The 21123-nt window shown below is 44.5% G+C and overlaps 1 pseudogene; it reads left to right on the top strand.

Moving 5' to 3' along the window:
• LOC141095197 (carboxypeptidase B-like) overlaps window positions 1–21123 on the top strand; it is an 85206-nt pseudogene that overhangs the window by 42664 nt on the left and 21419 nt on the right.

Here is a 21123-nt window from a genome sequence, read left to right as displayed (position 1 = left end):
TTGCTACCAGAAATGCTGTTTTAAGGGATATAATCTTTAGTGAGGCGGAATCTAAAGGTTCAAACGGACTTTCTGTCATGGCTGTAAGGACTAAGTTTAAGTCCCACGGTACGCATCTGTCTTTGTGTATAGGTCTCGATCTGGCCGCTGCTCTGATGAACCTTGCTACCCAATAATCTTTTGCAATATCAGCTGCAAACAGGGCCCCTAAGGCTGAAACTTGTACTTTTAGCGTGCTTGTGGAGAGACCCAATTCGAAACCTTTCTGGAGAAATTCCAGAATCTGTTTCGTGGGAATTCCATCTCTGATGTCAAAGTGAAAGGTGGACAGGAAGCGTTTCCAGGTCCTAGCATAGATATTAGTGGTGGTTAATTTTCTGCTTCTTAGGAGGGTGTCAATTAAGTTCTTGGAGAACCCTCTATTTTTTAACAGTGACCTTTCAAATACCACGCCGTCAAATGAAGTCCCGCTACTTGTGGGTGGCTGACTGGCCCCTGGTAGAGGAGATCCGGAAGGTTCGGCAATACCCAGGGATCGCCTATCGACATGGTCCTCAACCATGCGAACCAGGTCCTCCTGGGCCAAAAGGGGGCAATCAGTATGACTCTTGCCTGATCCTCTCTGATCTTCCTGACTACCAGAGGAAGAAGATTCAATGGTGGGAAGGCGTATGCCAGAGAAAAATCCCATCTTATCAGTAGGGCATCCACCGCCAGGGGATTTTCCCTGGGGTTCAGAGAGCAGAACAATCTTTCTTTTCTGTTTTTCCTGGTGGCAAAGAGGTCTACCTCTGGCTGGCCCCATCTGCGGACAATCTGGCGGTAAATATTTTTGTTCAAGGCCCATTCTCCTTGTCTTAGAGCCTTGCGGCTTAAAAAGTCTGCTCTTACATTGTCTTTTCCGCTGATGTGGAGCGCGGTCAAAGATAGACAATTTTCCTCTGCTATCTGGAGGAGCCGTTCTGTTATCTGCATCAGAGAGCTGGAGCGGGTTCCACCTTGGTGGTTGACATATGCTACCGCTACCTGGTTGTCCGAGTGTATCCTCACATGATGGCCCTGCAGGTAGATAATGAGTTTCTTGACTGCCCGCTCTATCGCCAATAGTTCTCTCTGGTTGGATGAGATTTCAGAATTAGAATCCCACTGGCCCTGTACCACTATGTCCCCCATATGGGCTCCCCAACCGAAGGAACTTGCGTCTGTGGTTATAATACGGGTTATCTGTGTTATCCAGGGCACCCCTGACGCTAGGTTCTCGCTCTCAAGCCACCATCTCAGTGATGTAACAGTTGAGGGGCTTAGACACATCCGACCTTGTAAGGAGCCTCCAAGGGCCCTGCTATTAAACAAGACGTCGTTTTGAAGGGTTCTGGTATGGAACTGTGCCCACCTTACTGCTGGGATGCATGAAGTTAGAGAACCTAACAGGGACATGGCCTGTCTGAGGGTCATAGATGGATTATCCATTGCCCGAAGGACCTGCTCCTGTATCTTTTGTATTTTATCTAGTGGTAGCAGGCACCGCTGAGTGTTTGAATTTAGTATCAACCCTAAAAATTTCTGTATCTTTAAGGGTTGGAGTCGGGATTTTTCGTAGTTTAAAATCCATCCCAGGTTTTCTAACCTGGATTTAGCTTTTTCTATCTGGGATTTACAATGACCCACCGATTTTCCTACAATCAAGAAATCGTCTAAATATGGAATGATTAAGACGTCCACCTCCCGTAAGTGAGCCATAACTTCGGCCACTAACTTTGTAAAAACCCTGGGTGCTGCTGAGAGACCAAAGGGAAGGGCTCTATACTGAAAATGACGTACTGTGCCCTCTACTGACACTGCCACCCTCAGGAACTGCTGGAAGTCTGTATGGATAGGTACGTGATAGTACGCGTCTTTCAAATCTATGACTGCCATAAAACAACCTTTAAACAATATTTTTATTGTTGTATTAATGGACTCCATTTTGAATTTATGATTAATCAAAAACTCGTTAAGGGAACGAAGGTTTATAATCGTTCTGAATGTGTTATCAGGCTTCTGGATTAGAAACAGGGGAGAGTAAAACCCTCTTCCTCTTTCAGCCTCTGGAACCTCTACCAGAACATTTTTCTGACATAGGCTCAAGACTTCCGCTTCTAAAGCCGCTTGTTCGAGATGAGAAGATCTTAAGGGGGTCAGTTTAAAGGTGTTCCGCGGGATCTGGGTAAACTCCAACCTAAGCCCGGTGGATATTACCTTACGCGCCCAGTCACTATTCGTAATCTGTGACCATGCCGGGAAGAAGGATGACAGTCTACCCCCTACGGGAACCGCTAGTCATTGGTTTGGTTTCTTTTGATCTCTCGACGAGCGTGTAAACATATAGCCCGTACCTCGTCTCCTTCTGTCTTCCCATCTGGGTCGATCTCTAACAGGCGAAGAGTTGCGCCTTCTCCCCTGGCCAAATCTCCTTCTACCAAATGGGCGACGGTAGGACGCTGATGAAAGGTTTGGAAACTTTTTCTTGTCGTCCCCCGCCTTTTCAAGCAACTCGTCTAGGACAGTCCCAAACAAATATTCGCCCTCACATGGAATCGCACAGAGCTTTGCTCTGGACTGGATGTCTCCCTGCCAGCACTTTAGCCACAGGGCTCTGCGAGCTGCGTTAGAAAGACCTGCTGCTCTGGCGGCCATTTTCACTGCATCCGCTGAGGCGTCTGCCAGGAAGGCTGCTCCCTCTTGGATGGTCGGTAGGGCCCCAAGAATTGTCTGTCTTGATGTACCCTGCTTTAGTTGTGACTCCAACTGGTCCAACCAGACCATCATGGACCTGGCCGTGCACGTTGAAGCCACTGCTGGTCTTAAGGACCCGGCCGCCATCTCCCAGGTGCTTTTTAGGAAAGTATCAGCTTTCCTATCTAAGGGATCTTTAAGGGCTCCCATGTCCTCAAATGGGAGCGAGGATTTTTTTGATGCCTTCGCAATGGCAGCGTCTAATTTGGGGGCTCTGTCCCAAGAACTTACTGCCGGATCGTCGAAGGGGTATCTCCTTTTGAGGGCGGGTGGTAGCGACCCTCTTTTGTCCGGTTTTTTCCACTCTCTGTGGATCAGATCCTGTATTTTTTGATTCAACGGAAAGACTCTCCGCTTCCTCTGTTCCAGCCCACCGAACATGACATCCTGCATGGATAAATGGGGCTTAGGCTCCTCTACCTCCATTGTCCCTCTGACTGCTTTGACCAGCTTATCTACCCGGTCAAGAGGCAGACAAAATCGCCCCGAGTCCTCTTCTCCTGAGGAGGACGAGGGAGATGAAGCCTGGGAGTCTCTGCTTTTTCTCCACTCTATCGAGGAATCAGATTCCGCCGGGACCTCGCCCCTTAGACTTTGCGGCTGAGACAAGGACTTTAGGGTTTCCCTCATTTCTACCCTGACAATGTCTCTCAAACTCGCCGCTACTGCAGGCGACTCATCTGCCACCGTCTGCTGAATACAAGGGGGGCACAATCTTTTGAGGCATGCATCCGGTAATGGGCATGCACAGAGTGCGCATTCCCTATGCTTATTTTTAGTTGTAGCTTTCTTTCCCTAGAAAAGAAAAAACACAGAAGGGGGGTCCCGTCACTGAGTGAACTTTCACGAAGATCACTTACCAGTGCCACAATCAAGTACCGGAGAACGAGGGGGATTTCTTTCGGTCGATGCTCCTGTCTGCCTGGAGGAGCTCTTACGAGTGGACTGGTCACTTCGTCCCGCATTACTGTCACGGGACCCTTTCTTTTTCTGTTTGACCTGCCGAAGGTCATCCAGGGGCGGCAGTGATGTTTGCCGCTGCTGCCCTTGCTTCTGCCGCTGCTCTCGATCGCTTTCCATTACCACTGCTGCTGCTGCACACTGCTGCATGTAGTAATGTGGCCAAGGCAAGGAACCCTGCCCGGGTCCCGCCTAAATACCCCCTCCTCCGGTCAGCAGTATCCATGCCGCGCCCCTCCCCCCCCCTAACGGAGCTCCCTACCCCAGCTGGCGCCCGAACTCGCGCCATCGGTGTTTCCGATGGGCGCCGCCATCTTGGAATTGCCGCGCATGCGCAGTGGCGCGCTGACCCGGAAGCGCCTCCTCCGCCCGCCCCCTGACGTCACCGCTACCCCGGAAACGCTGGAAGCCCCGCGGGACGCCCGGGAGCTTCAGAGCAGCGCCGGTCGCAGCACCCTGCACAGCGCTGCCACCCATGTGCGCCGCCGGAGCCGGAAATCCCCGGGGGGGGTATACTTACCGGCGGCGGCTAATTTCCTGGAGACGGCCATCCTCCGGACGCCGCTCCCTGCTGTCCACGCCACCGCCGTGACACCCATCCTGGGCCACCGTGGCGTCTTCCAGGAAATCCGAACCAGGCCGAGGTAGGAGACCCCCTCGCTACCGGTGTCGGCTGGCCGGCCTGGGATCCAAATCTTCTGTAGGATCCCGTCCCCTCAGGAACAGGAAACCAACTGATGCGTGGGAGAGGTGCCGCCCTTTTGTATCTGTAGGTTTCCTGTTCCTATAGGGCGGATCCCCTCTCTCATGGTGCTGTCATGGGAGTCCGAATAAATTGGAATAAAAAGCGATAAAAAAAAGTCACGTGCCCGAAAATGATACCACTAAAAACATCAACTCGTCCCGTAAAAAATAAGACCTCACATGACTCAGTGGGTCAAAATACGGAAAAATTATAGCTCTCAATATGTGGTGATGCAAAAGCTATTTTTATAATAAAAAGCGTCTTTTAGCGTGTAACAGCTGCCAAAAATAAAAACCGCCATTAATAGTAAATCAAACCCCCCGGTTATCACCCCCTTAGTTAGGGAAAAATAATAAAATTAAAATTTATTTCCATTTTCCCATTAGGGATAGGGCTAGGGTTAGGGCTGAGATTAGGGTTAGGGGTGTGTTGGGGTTAGGGTTGGAGTTAGAATGGGGGGTTTCCACTGTTTGGGCACATCAGGTGCTCTCCAAATGCAACATGGCGTCGGATCTCAATCCTGGCCAATTCTGCGTTGAAAAAGTCAAATGGTGCTCCTTCCCTTCCAAGCTCTGCCATGCGCCCAATGTTTTACCCCCACATATAGGGTATCAGCCTACTTAGGATAAATTGCAAAACAACTTTTGGGGTCCAATTTCTCCTGTTACCCTTAGGAAAATAAAAAATTGGGGGCAAAAATATCATTTTTGTGGAAAAAAATGATTTTTTTATTTTCACGCCCGGGCGTTATAAACTTCTGTGAAACACTTGGGGGTTCAAAGTGCTCACCACACATCTAGATAAGTTCCTTAGGGGATCTAGTTTCCAAAATGGGGTCTCTTGTGGGGAGTTTCAATAGTTTAGGTACATCAGGGGCTCTCGAAAAGCAACATGACACCCGCAGACCATTCCATCAAAGTCTGCATTCCAAAACGTCACTACTTCCCTTCCGAGCCCCGACGTGTGCACATACAGTAGTTTTCTCCCACATATGAGGTATCAGCGTACTCAGGACAAATTGCACAATAACTTTTAGGGTCCTGTTACCCTTGGAAAAATAAGAATTGAGGGTGAAAAGATCATTTTTGTGGAAAAAATATGATTTTTTAATTGTACGGCTGTATGTTATAAACTTCTGTGAAGCCCTTGGGGGTTCAAAGTTCTCGCCACACATCTAGATAAGTTCCTTGGGGGGTCTAGTTTCCAAAATGGTGTCATTTGTGGGGGATTTCCACTGTTTAGGTACATCAAGGGCTCTCCAAACGCGACATGGCGTCCGTTCTGAATTCCAGCCAATTTTGCATTGAAAAAGTCAAACGGCGCTCCTTCCCTTCTGAGCTCTGCCATGTGCCGAAACAGTGGTCCCCCCCACAGATCAGGTATCAGCGTACTCAGGACAAATTGCACAATAACTTTTGCAGTCAAATTTCCCCTGTTACCCTTGGTAAAATAAAAAAAATTGAACCTGAAGTATTTTTTTGTGAAAAAAAGTTAAATGTTCATTTTTTTAAATATTCAGAAAATTCCTGTGACGCACCTAAAGGGTTAATAAACTTATTGAATGTGGTTTTGAGCACCTTAAGGGGTGCAGTTTTTAGAATGGTGTCACTTTTGGGTATTTTCTATCATATAGACCCCGCAAAGTTGCTTCAAATGTGATGTGGTCCGTAAAAATAAAATGGTGTTGCAAAAATGAGAAATCGCTGGTCAATTTTTAACCGTTATAACTTCCTAACAAAAAAAAATTTTGGTTCCAAAATTGTGCTGATGTAAAGTAAACATGTGGGAAATGTTACTTATCAAGTTTATTGTGTACTGTATCTCTGTGATTTAAGGGCATAAAAATTCAAAGTTGGAAAATAGCGAAATTTTAAAAATTTTCGCCAAATTTCCATTTCTTTCACAAATAAACGCAAGTTATTTGAATGAAATTTTACCACTATCATGAAGTACAATATGTCACGAGAAAACAGTGTCAGAATCACCGTTGATCCATGGAAGCGTTTCAGAGTTATTACCTCATAAAGGGACAGTGGTCAGAATTGCAAAAATTGGCCCAGGAGTTAACGTGCAAACCACCCTTGGTAGTGAAGGGGTTAATATTTGAACATTAGTTTTTCGGTCACACACCACGGGTTCAAGTTTCACTATCAATTGCCGTGTGAACTGTCAGTCCTGTTATGTTGTATACCTGATTGAATGCGGTTGCGGGCTGCAATATGTTGGGAGAACCTTACAGACTATGCATGCGAGGATGAACAAACACCGCCAAAATATCCGTAATGGATATCTAATGCATAGTCTGTCAAAACATTTCCTTGAAGCACATGACAAAGACTTAAGTTCTTTAAAACTCACTATAATTGATCAGATACCAGCAGAGACACCGGACCGTTATGCGGCTTTAATAAGCAGAGAGAGCTACTGGATTTTTAAACTCGGCACTTTAGCACCTGAGGGGTTAAATCTTATTATTGAAAAAGTCATTTAACTATACCCCTTTTTTAGTATATTTTAATATAATATTTTATTCAGTATTTTCATATATTGTCTCAATTTTTCTCAAACTGAACATGGACAAAACAGAATTCATCATCTTTCCCCCATCTCACTCTACCCCTCCACCAGACCTATCCATCAATGTCAATGGCTGCTTTCTTTCCCCAGTCCCGCACGCTCGGTGCCTTGGGGTGATCCTCGACTCTGCACTCTCTTTCAAACCACATATCCAAGCCCTCGCCTCCTCCTGCCGCCTCAAACTCAAAAATATTTCCCGGATCCGCTCATTCCTCAACCACGAAACCACAAAAACACTAGTGCATGCTCTTATCATCTCCCGCCTCGACTACTGCTACCTCCTACTCTCTGGCCTCCCCTCTAGCACTCTGGCTCCGCTCCAGTCCATCCTACACTCTGCTGCCGGACTAATCCACCTGTCTCCCCGCTATTCCCCAGCCTCCCCCCTATGCCAGGCCCTTCACTGGCTTCCTATTGCCCAGAGGCTCCAATTCAAAACCCTAACCATGACATACAAAGCCATCCACAACCTGTCCCCTCCATACATCTGTGACATGGTCTCTAGGTACCTACCCGCACGCAACCTTCGATCATCTCAAGATCTCCTTCCCTACTCCCCCCTTATCTCTTCTTCCCACAACCGCATACAAGACTTCTCCCGTGCTTCCCCCATACTCTGGAACTCTCTGCCGCAACACATCAGACTCTCACCATCAACGGAAACCTTCAAGAAGAGCCTGAAGACCCACCTGTTCCGACTAGCCTACAGCCTGTGTCATAGCTGTTTTCATTCTGACCAAAGTCAGTTCTGCCAGATCACCAGTGAGTCCGAATTGTGAGGTTTTTCGCCCTTTCTGTTGCAAGTGCTTGGAGACAAAGAGACTTCAACACACAAGCCGTGGTCAAATCACTTTATCTGATGTAATGAAATACAAGGAATGTTTTTATACCATTTACAGCAATAAGTGACTCTATGGAGCTCATTTGGCCCCAACCATCACCTCAGGGTCGTACCTTGTTTACAATGTACCCAGAACACATTGTTGAGAACACATATGATAACAAGTATAGTTTCCTTGAAGACAGAGACTAATAGTCTACATAAGAATAACACATAGCAATAATAAGGCAAAAGGCAATTGAAGTCTTAAAGACAATTAAAGGGATATAAAGGCAAACCATTAACTCTTCTATATCAATTTCCCCCTTTTGTAAATGGTATAACCTTTGCCACAGGGTCAGCTGATATCCACAAAGGAGCTACTGTCTCATGGGTCTAGTACCAATAAGGGGGCTTCCTACCTGCTTCGCCAATCCACCCTCAGTGTGGACACTCACTTTCCCCATCAGCAATGGCCACCTGGGGTCTATGATACACTACAGAAGGTTCAGCCTTAGATTCTTTTTTCACACATACATTATTCAGTAGCTTAAGTAATACATATATTAGCGCTTCTATGGCTACATAAAATAATAAGCAAAACAACAAAATTTGCATACAAGTCTGTACAATGCCAAAAAATCCATCCTGCTAAGCTATTAAACCAATTTGCTGGATTTAGGAAAGAGAATGTGTTACCCCACCAGGAGTCTCTGTTTGCAGTGTGGGGTTAATACCTCCTGTGGCTCCAGAGGTAAGGCTAAGTACGGCATAGTCCTCGCAGATACAGGTCTGTGTGTACAGATCCAACAGTCCTTCGGTTTCTGTCCTTTATAAGAAGAGCATGATGCCGAATAAGTTTGTTGTCCCAGTCAGCATTTAAGAGTTTATCCTGTGTCTCTGTAGAGTGCAGTAACCCTGTCACTGCCAGCAAGGTGATGAGGAGTACAGTCATTCTACTGGTGAAAGGACCTTCTTGCAGTGACTGGCGTGGATCCAGGTGGGTTTTCTCTCAGGTTTTACGGAGGTGGATGTGGTCAGCTGGACTTGGAAGGGGCCGTCAAATCGTGGGTCCAGGCTTCTTCTCACGTGTCTGCGTATAACCACCCAATCACCTGGATTCAGCTGATGCACATCTGCACTGGCATTAGGATCTGGAATGGATGAGAACACATGTTTATGCACCACATTAAGTCTTCTCTGCAAGGCCTGGACGTAGGCTGTCATAGACCCGTGTTGCATTTGCAGCACCTGTGGGAAGTACAGACCAGTCTTTGGTGCACTACCAAACAGGACTTCAAAGGGAGACAAGCCTGTCTTTCTATTTGGAGTGTGTCTGGAAAGAGTGCAAGAGGCAAGCACTCTACCCAGCTCTTTCCTGTGTCTGCCATTGCCTTTTGAATTTTTAGTTTAAGTGTCCCATTTAGTCTTTCCACTACCTTGTATGAAGTATGGTGTATGAAATGCTTGGTGTATGAAATGCTTGCTGTACACCCGGGGCCTGCATGACTTCCCTCATTATTTCTCCCGTGAAGTGTGTACCCCTATCTGTTTCTGTGGTTTCTGGGACACCATACCTGCAGATCAGTTCTTTCATCAGTTTGTCTGCAGTCGTTTTAGCATTTGCACATTTTACCGGATAGGCTTCCGGCCAACCAGAGATCTACACATACTTGGATATTTGCATACACTCCTACCTTGGTAGCTGTATGTCGTCAATCTGCAGTCTCTGAAACGGGTAGAGAGGCCTAGGAGTCGCTTTCTTAGGGACTTTTATTGTTTTACCTGGGTTGTGCTGTGCACAGATGAGGCATGATTGTACAAGTTTCGCGGCTGCGTAACTGAAACCAGGAGCGATCCAGAAGGCATCTACCATGGCACACATGTGACTTTTTGAGGTGTGAGTGGGGCCATGCGCTGCTTGCACCATGATTGGGAACAGGGACTTTGGTGGGCACAATTTATCCTTATTCTCCCATACTCCATTTGAGTTCAGCTCAGCTCCCAGTCTCCCCCGGTGTACCTTCTCTGTTTGGGCAACCTTTTGCCGGAAGGATTTCAGGACATCTAGACCCAATGTGGCTGGAATACGCTGACTCCCTGCCACCGTCCACTGCTCTCTCTAGGCCGCCTTGTGCTACTTTAGCAGCCTCGTTCGCCCTTCTGTTGCCCTCTACCTCCATGGAGTCACCTTTGTGTGTGCTTTTACCTTGACAATGCCAACCTGGACTGTTAACATCAATGCCTCCATCAATTGTTTCACCAGCTCTGCATTTTTAATGGGCTTCGAATCTGTGAAAATATTAGCGACTTTACCTGCAGCGGCTCTACACGCCTCAGTGAGTGCCTTCAACTCTGCCTCCTGCGCCGACATGTGAGGAGAGTGGTTCCGCTCGGATTACCTCATGTGAGGATACTACTGCATATCCAGCGTAGAATCATCCGGAGCCATCTACAAAAAAAACTCAAAGTCTGCATTAGGAACAGGGTTTTTTCATGAACGTGTGCAAAACCAACTGTCTCCTGACTCATCAGTTCTATGCAGTCATGTTCATGCGTCATGTCAAAGTATCCTTCCTCACTCGCTAATACGGTCACCAATTCCCCCTTTTTCTGAATCCACAGGCAGGAGGGTGGCTGGATTCAGAACGTTACATCTTTTGAGGGTGACATACTCAGGAATTAGTAGGGCACACTCAAGTCGGAGCTGTCTGGCCATAGACCGATGTTTTGGTTGAACTTGTACGAGTATGGCATGGATGTCATGTGGGTAATAGATTGTCAAAAGAAACGTCAGTGTGATCTCACATGCCTTTCCTAGTAGTAGTGCAGCTGCTCCTACCCCACAGACACAATCAATTGTATTTTGTGTGAGGTCATACGGGTCTGATGACAAGCAGTCATAAAGTGGTTGGGATATTTGTGAAGCAGATCTTATCCAAGGCCTACTGTAGGTCACTAAACCTAGGAAAGTGCATAGATGCTGATGAGACCTGGGTAGAGGGAGATTTTGAATTGCCTGTTTCCTGTCAGGTGTCTGGCACCTTCGGCAATACAATGTCCCAACAAATGTCACCTTTTGTTTGTAATACTGTAATTTGTCATGTGAGACCCTGCAACCCTTTCTTGAAAAAAAACATAGCAAGGAAACCATAGCTTCCCAGCAGGACCTCTGGTCCAGGCAGAACAGCAAAAGGTCATCCACGTACTGTAATAGTACAATCAGCAGATGAGGTGATTGCCACTACTCAAGGACCCCTGCCATCGCTGCTGAATAGATGGCAGGGGGTTTCTTTCCCCCTTTGTGGGAGGACTGTCCAACAATATTATTCACCTTTATGAGTAAAGGAGAAAGATAATGAAAGTCAGGGTGCAGGGGTACAGAGAAAAATAAATCAATGACTGTGAAACATTTTGACATTACTGGGATCTGTGACAGATGTGTGTGTTAGGGACGATTGAGGTCACACTCACTGTATCATCAGTAATAGCCCTTAAGTCATGAACCTTTCTGTAAGTGTCAGCAAACCCTTGAGTCTTTTTTTTTTCCTAATGGGATACAAAGGGGTGTTGCAGGGGGAAGATTTTTCCACCTGAACCCCTGCCTTAACATACTCTTCAATATCTCTGCTTAGGGCCATTGATTTGGCTATGCTCAAGGGGTATTGCTTTAAACAAGGAGGAGTGGTTCCTTTTTCCAATTTAATCATGACAGGGGGAATGGGCAGCCGACCCACATCAGTTTTTCCCCTTGCCCAAACAGTGTCGGGCACCCAGGCATTTTGGTGTCAGGTGTTAGTTTCACAGCTTTTGTCATATATACCATTACCGCAATCTTACACAAATGTTTATCTGAGAGGGGACTTATGACTGTAATACCCTCTGGAGAGTACTGTATGGTGGCCTGGATCGCACTCAGCACATCTGCTCCCAGTAAATTCATAGGGGTATTGTCAATTAACAATAAGTTTTGTAAGTACCACAATTCCAGCACCTCACTGTTTCTATGTCCTTAGGTCCCTTATTACGTCTCCACTTTTTTACTTGTGCTCCAGCATACATGACAGGTCGTCTTATTGTCCTTGTTTGCTCAACTTCTTTAGCTACCGTAAAGAGGTCTTTCCGGATCTACATATCTCCATTCAGGTCTGGTTGTCTGTACTGCGTCTCGTAAGTCTTTGTTCATACCGTCAATGAATGCATTCACCAGTATTCTAACATCAAGTGGGTTTATGCAAATGTACCCCATGTCTGCCCATTTCAGCTGTAACCGTCCAAAGTACATCTCTACACTCTCTCCTCTTTGCTGTGTCACGTTAGTCAGAAGTACAGACTGCTCTGATTGTTCCACTGTAGCCCACTGTTTTAGTGACTCACAGTACGTCTCCCCAGACCGTGCAGATTTTTTCATCCATGCCCCAAGCCTGATTCTTTGTCACATCTGTGTGTGTCTTAATTATATGTCTTAGTGCGTCACCTGCCTTTAAACTCACCAACCTCTCTAGGTCTGCCCAGGTACACTTATATGTCTGCTGTACTTCCTTTATGTGTCTGTAAAACGGGAATGGTTGGTCTTCAGGGTCAGGCAACTGCTTCAACAAAGCTAGCTGGTCCGAGGGGCTCCAGGGATAATACGCCTGCATCTTTCTTATTCTAGTCGCCCTTCTAGGTCCTGATGTGGTTGGTCGTCTGATGTCTACTGTCAGCTTACTCCTCAAAGGTCAATGTCCCCACTACCCACCAACCACACTATTATGTCAGCTTCTTATGATTTTGTCTGGATAGGATTTAGTGCAATTTGCTTAGGTCAGTAGCACAGGTCACACAAGTAGCTATTCAGTCTGGGTTTGTCTGAGTCTGATCACAGTGTTTACAAGTCCATCTGTTTTGTCTGGGTCTCTGGGTAAATTTTGTCAATCAAAACATTCATAATACACCTTCCTTAATGCTGCACTTTCATTCTCAAGCATTTATTCACTTGCTATTTTCTTCCCTTGTCTGTGCCTTTTTGCACATCCAAACATTCACACTCTGGTATTTTTGCCTTTTTCAGTATCGGTCCCACCTGTTTCACTGCTTTCCTTTCTTCTCTGTCTTTTACAATTTGCATAGCTGTCTTGGATCCCATTGGGGGCACCTACTGTACACAGAAAAAGTTGCCATGGCTTCAACCTTTTTCTACCGACAGCTCACCTTTATTCTGAAATGCCCCTCTAGTGTGCCTAACCATATCTACGGGCGGCCACACGTAGCAAGTCAGAGCGAGCCTACCAAGGTGTAGCGGGAATGCTCCTTGCCTCTCACCCGGTAGACCTACAGGATGTAACGAGAAGGCTCTCTGCCTCTCACCCGTTAGATCAACTGGCTAGAAAAGGAATAGGCCTTTTACCTTCTAGCCCAGCTCCATGGATTGTGGGAAGGCTACTTCAACTTAGACAGCTCACCTTTATTCTAAAATGCCCCTCTAGTGTGCCTAACCATATCTACGGGCGGCCACACGTAGCAAGTCAGAGTGAGCCTACCAAGGTATATCCAGAGGGCTCCTTGCCCTCGCCTCTCACCCACAACAAAAAAAACTCGCTGACTAAAGTAAGAAGGCCCAGGTGTGATAGGCCTCTGACATACTTTATCATCCATACAGTCGGCTACTTCCTTTGTTGATCCACAATTTGCTATACAAATCAATCACACACTAGAAGCAGGTTCAAAACACATTAATGACCAAACAATCACTTACAATTTCCTTCTAAATTAGGCACCATATTTTACTTTCAATTTCAACTTCCAACTTACAAAATTTCATTCCACTTTAATTAAGTACTGTTGCTTTAAAATGCACAAATCTTATAGCGAGTATTTCAGAACCACAGAGAATCTGAGCACAGCTCTGTGAATCCTCTTATTAGACACTCAGCAGAGATAAGGGGAGAAGAGAAAGTGCGCAGCTTCATCCTTCCCCCTCCCATCAGAATGTAGTGTCCTTCAACTACCAGAATGCCGTAGCTCCTTAGACTTATCAAAATCAATTTCTATAAAGAAAACTCAAAATCATGGGATTTCACTGTAAGAGCAGATAAATGTACAATGAGATTAACTGAGTCTTGCCCTTTTTCTGGCCAAATGCATTCAGGAAGCTTTACAATGTAATGCCACATATAACACGAGCTATGTCATTACTCAATTCATTCAGTCTCAGATGTAGATTTGAAATATCTATAAACGCATCTGTCCGGGATTCCACAACTAGAAAGGTAACAAATCTCGACACAAAAATGATGTGTGACGATTCATTCATACGTGCTCATTCAGGGATTTTTTTCTTTCTTTCACTTTTCAACGGTCATTTGATTTTACAAAGAGAAGATAACAAAAATCCCTTATCTCAATCACTCACTCCGCCTAATTCAGCTCAAAGTGAGTTGAATAATGTCCTCTGTCACATACAGAGGACTACTTCTAACGGAACCCATCAATCAGGGATTTATTTATACTCAATTACTCATCTCATTCAGAGGTTCTCATAGGCATACATACAAGGATTCACACAGCCTGCCTATCTTGCAATTTGGATTTGATTGATACTTTAACTTACAGCAGTGTCCACTGACACTGTGAGAACACCAAAGCAAACTTCTTAAACAACAAGAAACATTGAAAACCAGGCCAACCAAAAACCACAGCCCTATACAAAATACAGCCTCATATAATTTACTGCCAATCCAAAACAGACGCTGCACAGAGTCTATCCCAGACTTTGTGCTACACAGTACACCAGTACACAACCAGTTAGTATATTAGTATATTACCAGAACAGATTAACAGATAATACAGATGACAATTATTATCTTATTACTCTATTATTCAACTCTCATACAGACATACTCACCACTCACTGGTGATGAGGGTTCTTTTAAATCGTGTTTGTACAGTCTTACCCAGAGATATGTAGACATCCTTAGAAAGGTTGCAGATGCAGAATCAATGTAAGAATAAATATTCTCACCTGCTGCAGCCTGGATTCTGCATATTCAACCTCCCAGGAAGCTCCCACATACGGATTCCGAATAGGCTGGTTTCCACGGCCCCACGTTGGGCGCCAAAAACTGTCATAGCTGTTTTCATTCTGACCAAAGTCAGTTCTGCCAGATCACCAGTGAGTCCGAATTGTGAGGTTTTTCGCCCTTTCTGTTGCAAGCGCTTGGAGACAAAGAGACTTCAACACACAAGCCGTGGTCAAATCACTTTATCTGATGTAATGAAATACAAGGAATGTTTTTATACCATTTACAGCAATATGTGACTCTATGGAGCTCATTTGGCCCCCACCATCACCTCAGGGTCGTACCTTGTTTACAATGTACCCAGAACACGTTGTTGAGAACACATATGATAACAAGTATAGTTTCCTTGAAGACAGAGACTAGTAGTCTACATAAGAATAACACATAGCAATAATAAGGCAAAAGGCAATTGAAGTCTTAAAGGCAATTAAAGGGATATAAAGGCAAACCATTAACTCTTCTATATCACCTGCAATGATCCTCGGTCTACTGAACCACCGCACGACCTGCTCTACCCTCTCCTACTGTATCCTCATCCATCCCTGTAGACTGTGAGCCCTCGCAGGCAGGGTCCCCTCTCCTTATGTACTTGTGTGTCCCTTGTCTTACACGTTTATTATACTTGTCTATATTTCCCCTTTTCACATGTAAAGCGCCATGGAATAAATGGCGCTATATAAATGCATAATAATAATATATTTCCCTTCATTTTATTGTTGTAATTGTGTTTTATATTATGCCCGTGTAATTGCTCTTTTCCTCCTTTTATTTTAATTATGCCTCCTACTCAAGTGTCCCAAACGATTGCACCTTAATTGTGATTGGCTGTCAGCCCTTTTTATGCTCCCTTTCCCCCCACTTCCTGTACTTGCTACCTGATGAAGATGAAGGTTATCCGTTGAAACGCGTAGTGGAGCTAATAAAGAACACATTTCAAGCTTCTCCCTTTCCGCTCCCCTGCGATCGGGTTACCCTGCTTCCCATGTTTTAATCCTCTCTAGAGGCACCCAACAGGAGCAGCATCGGATTACATTTACCAGCGCCCTGGGACCTGTCAGCCTGGCGCTGCATATATCTGCTGTTTACATTTTTTTTCTTAATTTATATATTAAGAAAAATGTGGATTTCTCTGGAATAAAGGGCTTGTCACACTAAGCGATATCTCTAGCAATATTGCTATAACTTGTGACGTTATAGCGATATTGCTAGCGATATCGCTGTCTGATACTTACCTACGACCCGCTCCCCCTGCTGCTGATCGCGCGAGAACAGGCTGGACTGTTTCTCGTCGTCAGCTTCCTGCGGCGAGACAAGCGACGAGCGTGGAGCCGGGCGGGAGGATGCAGGATCGCCTAGTGTGACAGGTAAGTAGCGACCCCCGTCCCCAGCGATGTCGCTGGTGAGATCTGCCTATGTGGCAGCTCACTAGCGACCACTTAGCGATGTACCAGCGATCCTGACCGCGTCATATCGCTGGTCGGGATCGCTGGTGCATCGCTAAGTGTGACAGTACCTTTAGACTTCGGATCACAGATACCAAGATATCATTTTATTCAGCTTCCTATGACCCACGTGGCCATATAAACGGCTTAGAAAGGTTTATCCTACTGAAAAATTACTTTTAGTAAAATTTTATCAAATACATTTGCTCATTTTGGCCAAACCTTCTCAACTCTTATTTGCTTTATGTCTTCAGATCTGTGTTCCATAAATATTTTTTGTCATAATAATGGAAATATTTTTTGTTCTTATTTGCGGCAATGTTTGTCCTGGTGTATTGTTGGTAAATAACAGCACATGTGCCAAGTCTGGGAAAATAAGTATTGCTCAATGAAAATACCAATCGCAAACACAGCGCTTACTGACATTACACTTCTTACCCTTCCATAAGTGAAAAGATTTGTTGGATATGTGTTACTCTTATCCAGAAGTTACTAGCTTGATCATGGATAATGCTTTCTAACATGTTAATAGAATGTCAGCTGCCCTTCCAACAAACCATGGTCAAGGTCTTGCTAAATTCTTCTAGAATCTACTTATGGGTAATTCCCAAAATAACATGATATCCCTTATCTATGGTATAGGAAATAATCTGCTGATCATTAGGGTTCTAACCTCATGGACCTCCAGCGGTTCTGAGATTAAGGCTCTTGAACCCTGAGGACAGACTTATACTGCATGGGGTGGAGGTGCTCATGCTCGGCCTCCAATGCATCCATTGTCAGTGGAACTGCTGGAAATAGTCAAGTACTGCACTCAGCAGTCCTGTAGACAATAAATGGAGAAGAGGCCAAGAATGCACACCTCCGCTGTGATTTCTGAAATGTTGGGGGTTCAACAGGTAAGGCTAGGTTCACATTTGTGGATGGCCGAGCTGCGGAGGGCTGTGGACTTCCTCTGTGAAGCTGCGCCCACTGACGCACCTCCTCCGGTCAGCTCCACCTACGTCCGCATGCGGCCTGCGTACCTATATTTAACATTGGGTATGCAAGCCGTGCTGATGTATGCGGATGCCTCCACATGCGTCGTTTTTACGATGCGGCGACCGAATCAAAATTGAAACTTGTTGCGTTCGACGTGGGTCGCCGCAGGGTCAAAACGACGCATCCGCATACATCTGCAAGGCCTGCGTACCCAATGTTAAAGATATGTATGCAGGCCGCATGCGGACATATTTATGCAGCGTCAAAACCACAGCAACCAGATGTTCCAGCATAGTGAATGGGATTTGTAGAAACCTCATGTCCACTGTGCGTCTATGTGCACCTGGAGATCACCCACGGAAATTGACATGCAATGACATCCACAGCATGTCATTGCATATCCGTAACAGAAATTTCCACAATAGAATGTACTGGACGCAGTAAATCCGCATGGTTCAGAATACGATGCATCCAAAACGCTGCTCCTTCCGGATCGTGGACACATAGCCTCATGAGTATGTTTCATGTATGTAGGTTGGTTTACCAAAATGTATTGAGTTGTGGTTAGATATCTAGGAAAAATTTTAATAATCTTATGACTGTGTAAATCATTCCTCTTCAGCTTGTTTCAGGTTATTCCAAAGATAAAGGAATAAAGAAACTATTGACAAACTTGAACTTCTACATTCTCCCTGTAATTAACATAGATGGTTATATTTATACCTGGACAAAGGTAATAACTTCTTAAAACTAATGTCGAGATCACATACAATTGGCCTCGACCAACACAAACATATAATCTGTAAAAACAAAAATACATTTTATAGGATCGTATGTGGAGAAAGAATCGCTCACCAGCATCAGATGGACCCTGTATTGGCACAGACCTCAACAGGAACTTTAACATCTCATGGTGCGGTAAGAAACCAATATATAATTCATAACAAAGTTCTTAATCATTTGTATGGGCAAAGAGAGACACTTATGGTCACATCTCTGCCCTCAAACAGCTTTTTGTCTGCATATCAGCACAAAAATCATCTGAATTTAGAGATATTTACTGTTAAAATATCTACAAATCATGAAGTAATATACCCTTTACTGTATAATATATAGATATAAACCAAGCAAATGCTTTCTGGAGAGATATGATAAATTAATGTAAATCTAATAATCAAGTGAAAAAAGTGACAATTTGGAAGCAAAGATGAATGGAGCAATCAGCATCAAAAGTAGGAACTAGAGATGAGTGGAACGATTCGCAGGACCCTGTTCCAGCAACAAGGTCAAAATTGTGTGGCCGCTTGAGGGAGCCCTGCAAACCGCCTCCAACCTGATGGAACCATGGCTCCTCTTTTTGATAAGCCAGCCTGGCACAATGTCATCGCTGCGTCATGAAGCACACAGAACTTCGTGCCAGACAGCTAATCAAAAGAGGATGCCTGAAGATGAGGCGGTTCCCAGGGCTCCCGTGCAATGGCCACAGAATACCCACCTGGTTGCCAGACCACAGTGAGGACAGTTTCTCCAAAGCAGTCAGTTGGGAGGTATGGACAGTGTAATGCATAATTTGGCACTGTACAAAGTTTTACTTCAATGTCACCAGCTTCCTGGCTGTGCATTAACACACTGTAAGGCATGCCCTCACAGGTGTCTGATTCCACTGTGCAGGTGCGAGATGTTGAGCTGGAAGAGCAAGAGATAGATCATGCCCATATATAAAGGAGCACCTCAATTGTATATAAAGAATAGTGAAACTTTATTAGACAATATTACAAAAATAAAAAAGCACACAATACATATTAAAAACATTTAAAATACAAAAAGGACCTAAAATGAGTCATGCCTTATAGAAGCAGTGACTTACCACACCGACTAATCTCCCCAGGAACAAGGTAAGTACATTAAAGCTACTGTCAAAGGTATTACACATATATATAAATGACCAAGAATAAATCCTGTATAGCTGAAGAAGCAAAAATATAACACATATGTAACAGCATCAGATAATTCCTCAGTGGCTATACAGTGCATATAAGAAATACCATATGGGCCCAGAGAACCACAGAAGAAAAAAAAAAGGTATATGAGAGGAGAGTAATTAGCCTGTTAAATACAGGTCCCTCAACAATGGCCAAAAGTAAAGAACTAATAGCACACAGATTTTAGAAAAGATGACAAAAATCCTCAATGGCTATAAAGTGCATAAAAGTAGTACCATATGGGCCCAGAGAAACACAAGAAAAGGCATATGAGAGGAAAATAATTAGCCTGTTAAATACAGGTCCCTCAACAATGGCCAACGATGGAAAACTAGTAACACACAAATTTTAGGGAAGATGACAAACCCATTCTTGGGCTGAGGTACGCTCACACACCAAAGTGAGTGTGGATCATAGAATCTGAGCCAGGGCCCTGGAGATAAGGAGAAAGAAAGTGTGGGATAGGTTCCCACACGTATCGCCACAATTGTGGCTTCCTCAGGGAAAAAAAATAGCGTATGGCTGCCGTCATTATTAGAGGTTCCCATCTAGTTTTGTAGATGGATGCAGTGACATCAAGTTCTACCTTGTCCCGGAGATATTCTATAGAATACAGATCTATGGACTAGAAGAAAAAATTTGTTGTCATGTGTCTTGAAGCAATATAGCCCTTGTGGCATGGTGCACTGTCCTGATGAAAGGGTTCTCCTGACATAGAGTAAACGGCTGCTATAAAGGCATGAACTTAGTTGGTCACAATGATTAGTAAGGCCCTTCTGTCCAAATATTCTTCCACACAGGTGCTTAATGACTGTGTTCGCCGCTGCAACCAAGCCCGGAGGATCAGGGGCCCGCCGACGCTAGCAGAAACTTCAACTGGATGTGCGTCCTAAGAAGTGTATAGATGTATTGCTGTGGACAGTCCCATTGGGTCAGTCCTTGCAATACATGCTGCCAGCCATTCAGAGGCCAGCAGCTGATGTTGGCATGCCGGGGTGCATGGCAGTGACATCATATGCTCCCGTTCCGCTCCGAAGTCAGCTGCCAACAGGATGCACATGGCACGGGAATGAAGGGAAGGTGAATAGAGTATTTATTTATATATTTTTTTTAAATAAGTGGTCATACTGCTATATATGATTATAGGATGCATTATACTACTGAATATCACTAAGAGGTACATTATACTACTATATATGATTATGGGATGCATTATACCACTATATATGACTATGGGGTACATTATACTACGATATATGAATATGGGATGCATTATACCACTATATATGACTGTGTGCATTATACTACTATATATGATTATGGGGTGTATTATACTACTATATATCACTATGAGGTGCATTATACTGCTATATAGCTCTGGCAAAAATTAAGAGACCACTGCAAAATGTTCAGTTTGTCTGATTTTTCTCTTTATAGGTATATTTTTGAGTAAAATGTAAATTGTTCTTTTATTCTATAAAAAAAAAAAGAGAAATGGACAAAATTAAATAAATTAACCAGTGCTTTCACACCTCAGATAATGCAAATAAAACATGTTCACAGTCATTTAAAAACAACAATACTAATGTTTTAACTCAGGAAGAGTTCAGAGATCAATATTTCGTGGAATAACCATGATTTTTATTCATAGCTGTCATGCATCTTGGCATGCTTTCCACCAGTCTTTCACACTGCTCCTTTTGCAAAAATTAAAGCAGTTCTTCTTTGTTTGATGGCTTGTGACTATCCATCATCCTCTTGACTACATTCCAGAGGTTTT

This window comes from Dendrobates tinctorius, unplaced genomic scaffold (genome assembly GCF_039654945.1).
Source record: "Dendrobates tinctorius isolate UK_male_01 unplaced genomic scaffold, ASM3965494v1 ptg000069l, whole genome shotgun sequence".
NCBI lineage: Eukaryota > Metazoa > Chordata > Amphibia > Anura > Dendrobatidae > Dendrobates > Dendrobates tinctorius.
This window is presented reverse-complemented; position numbering and strand designations above follow the sequence as displayed.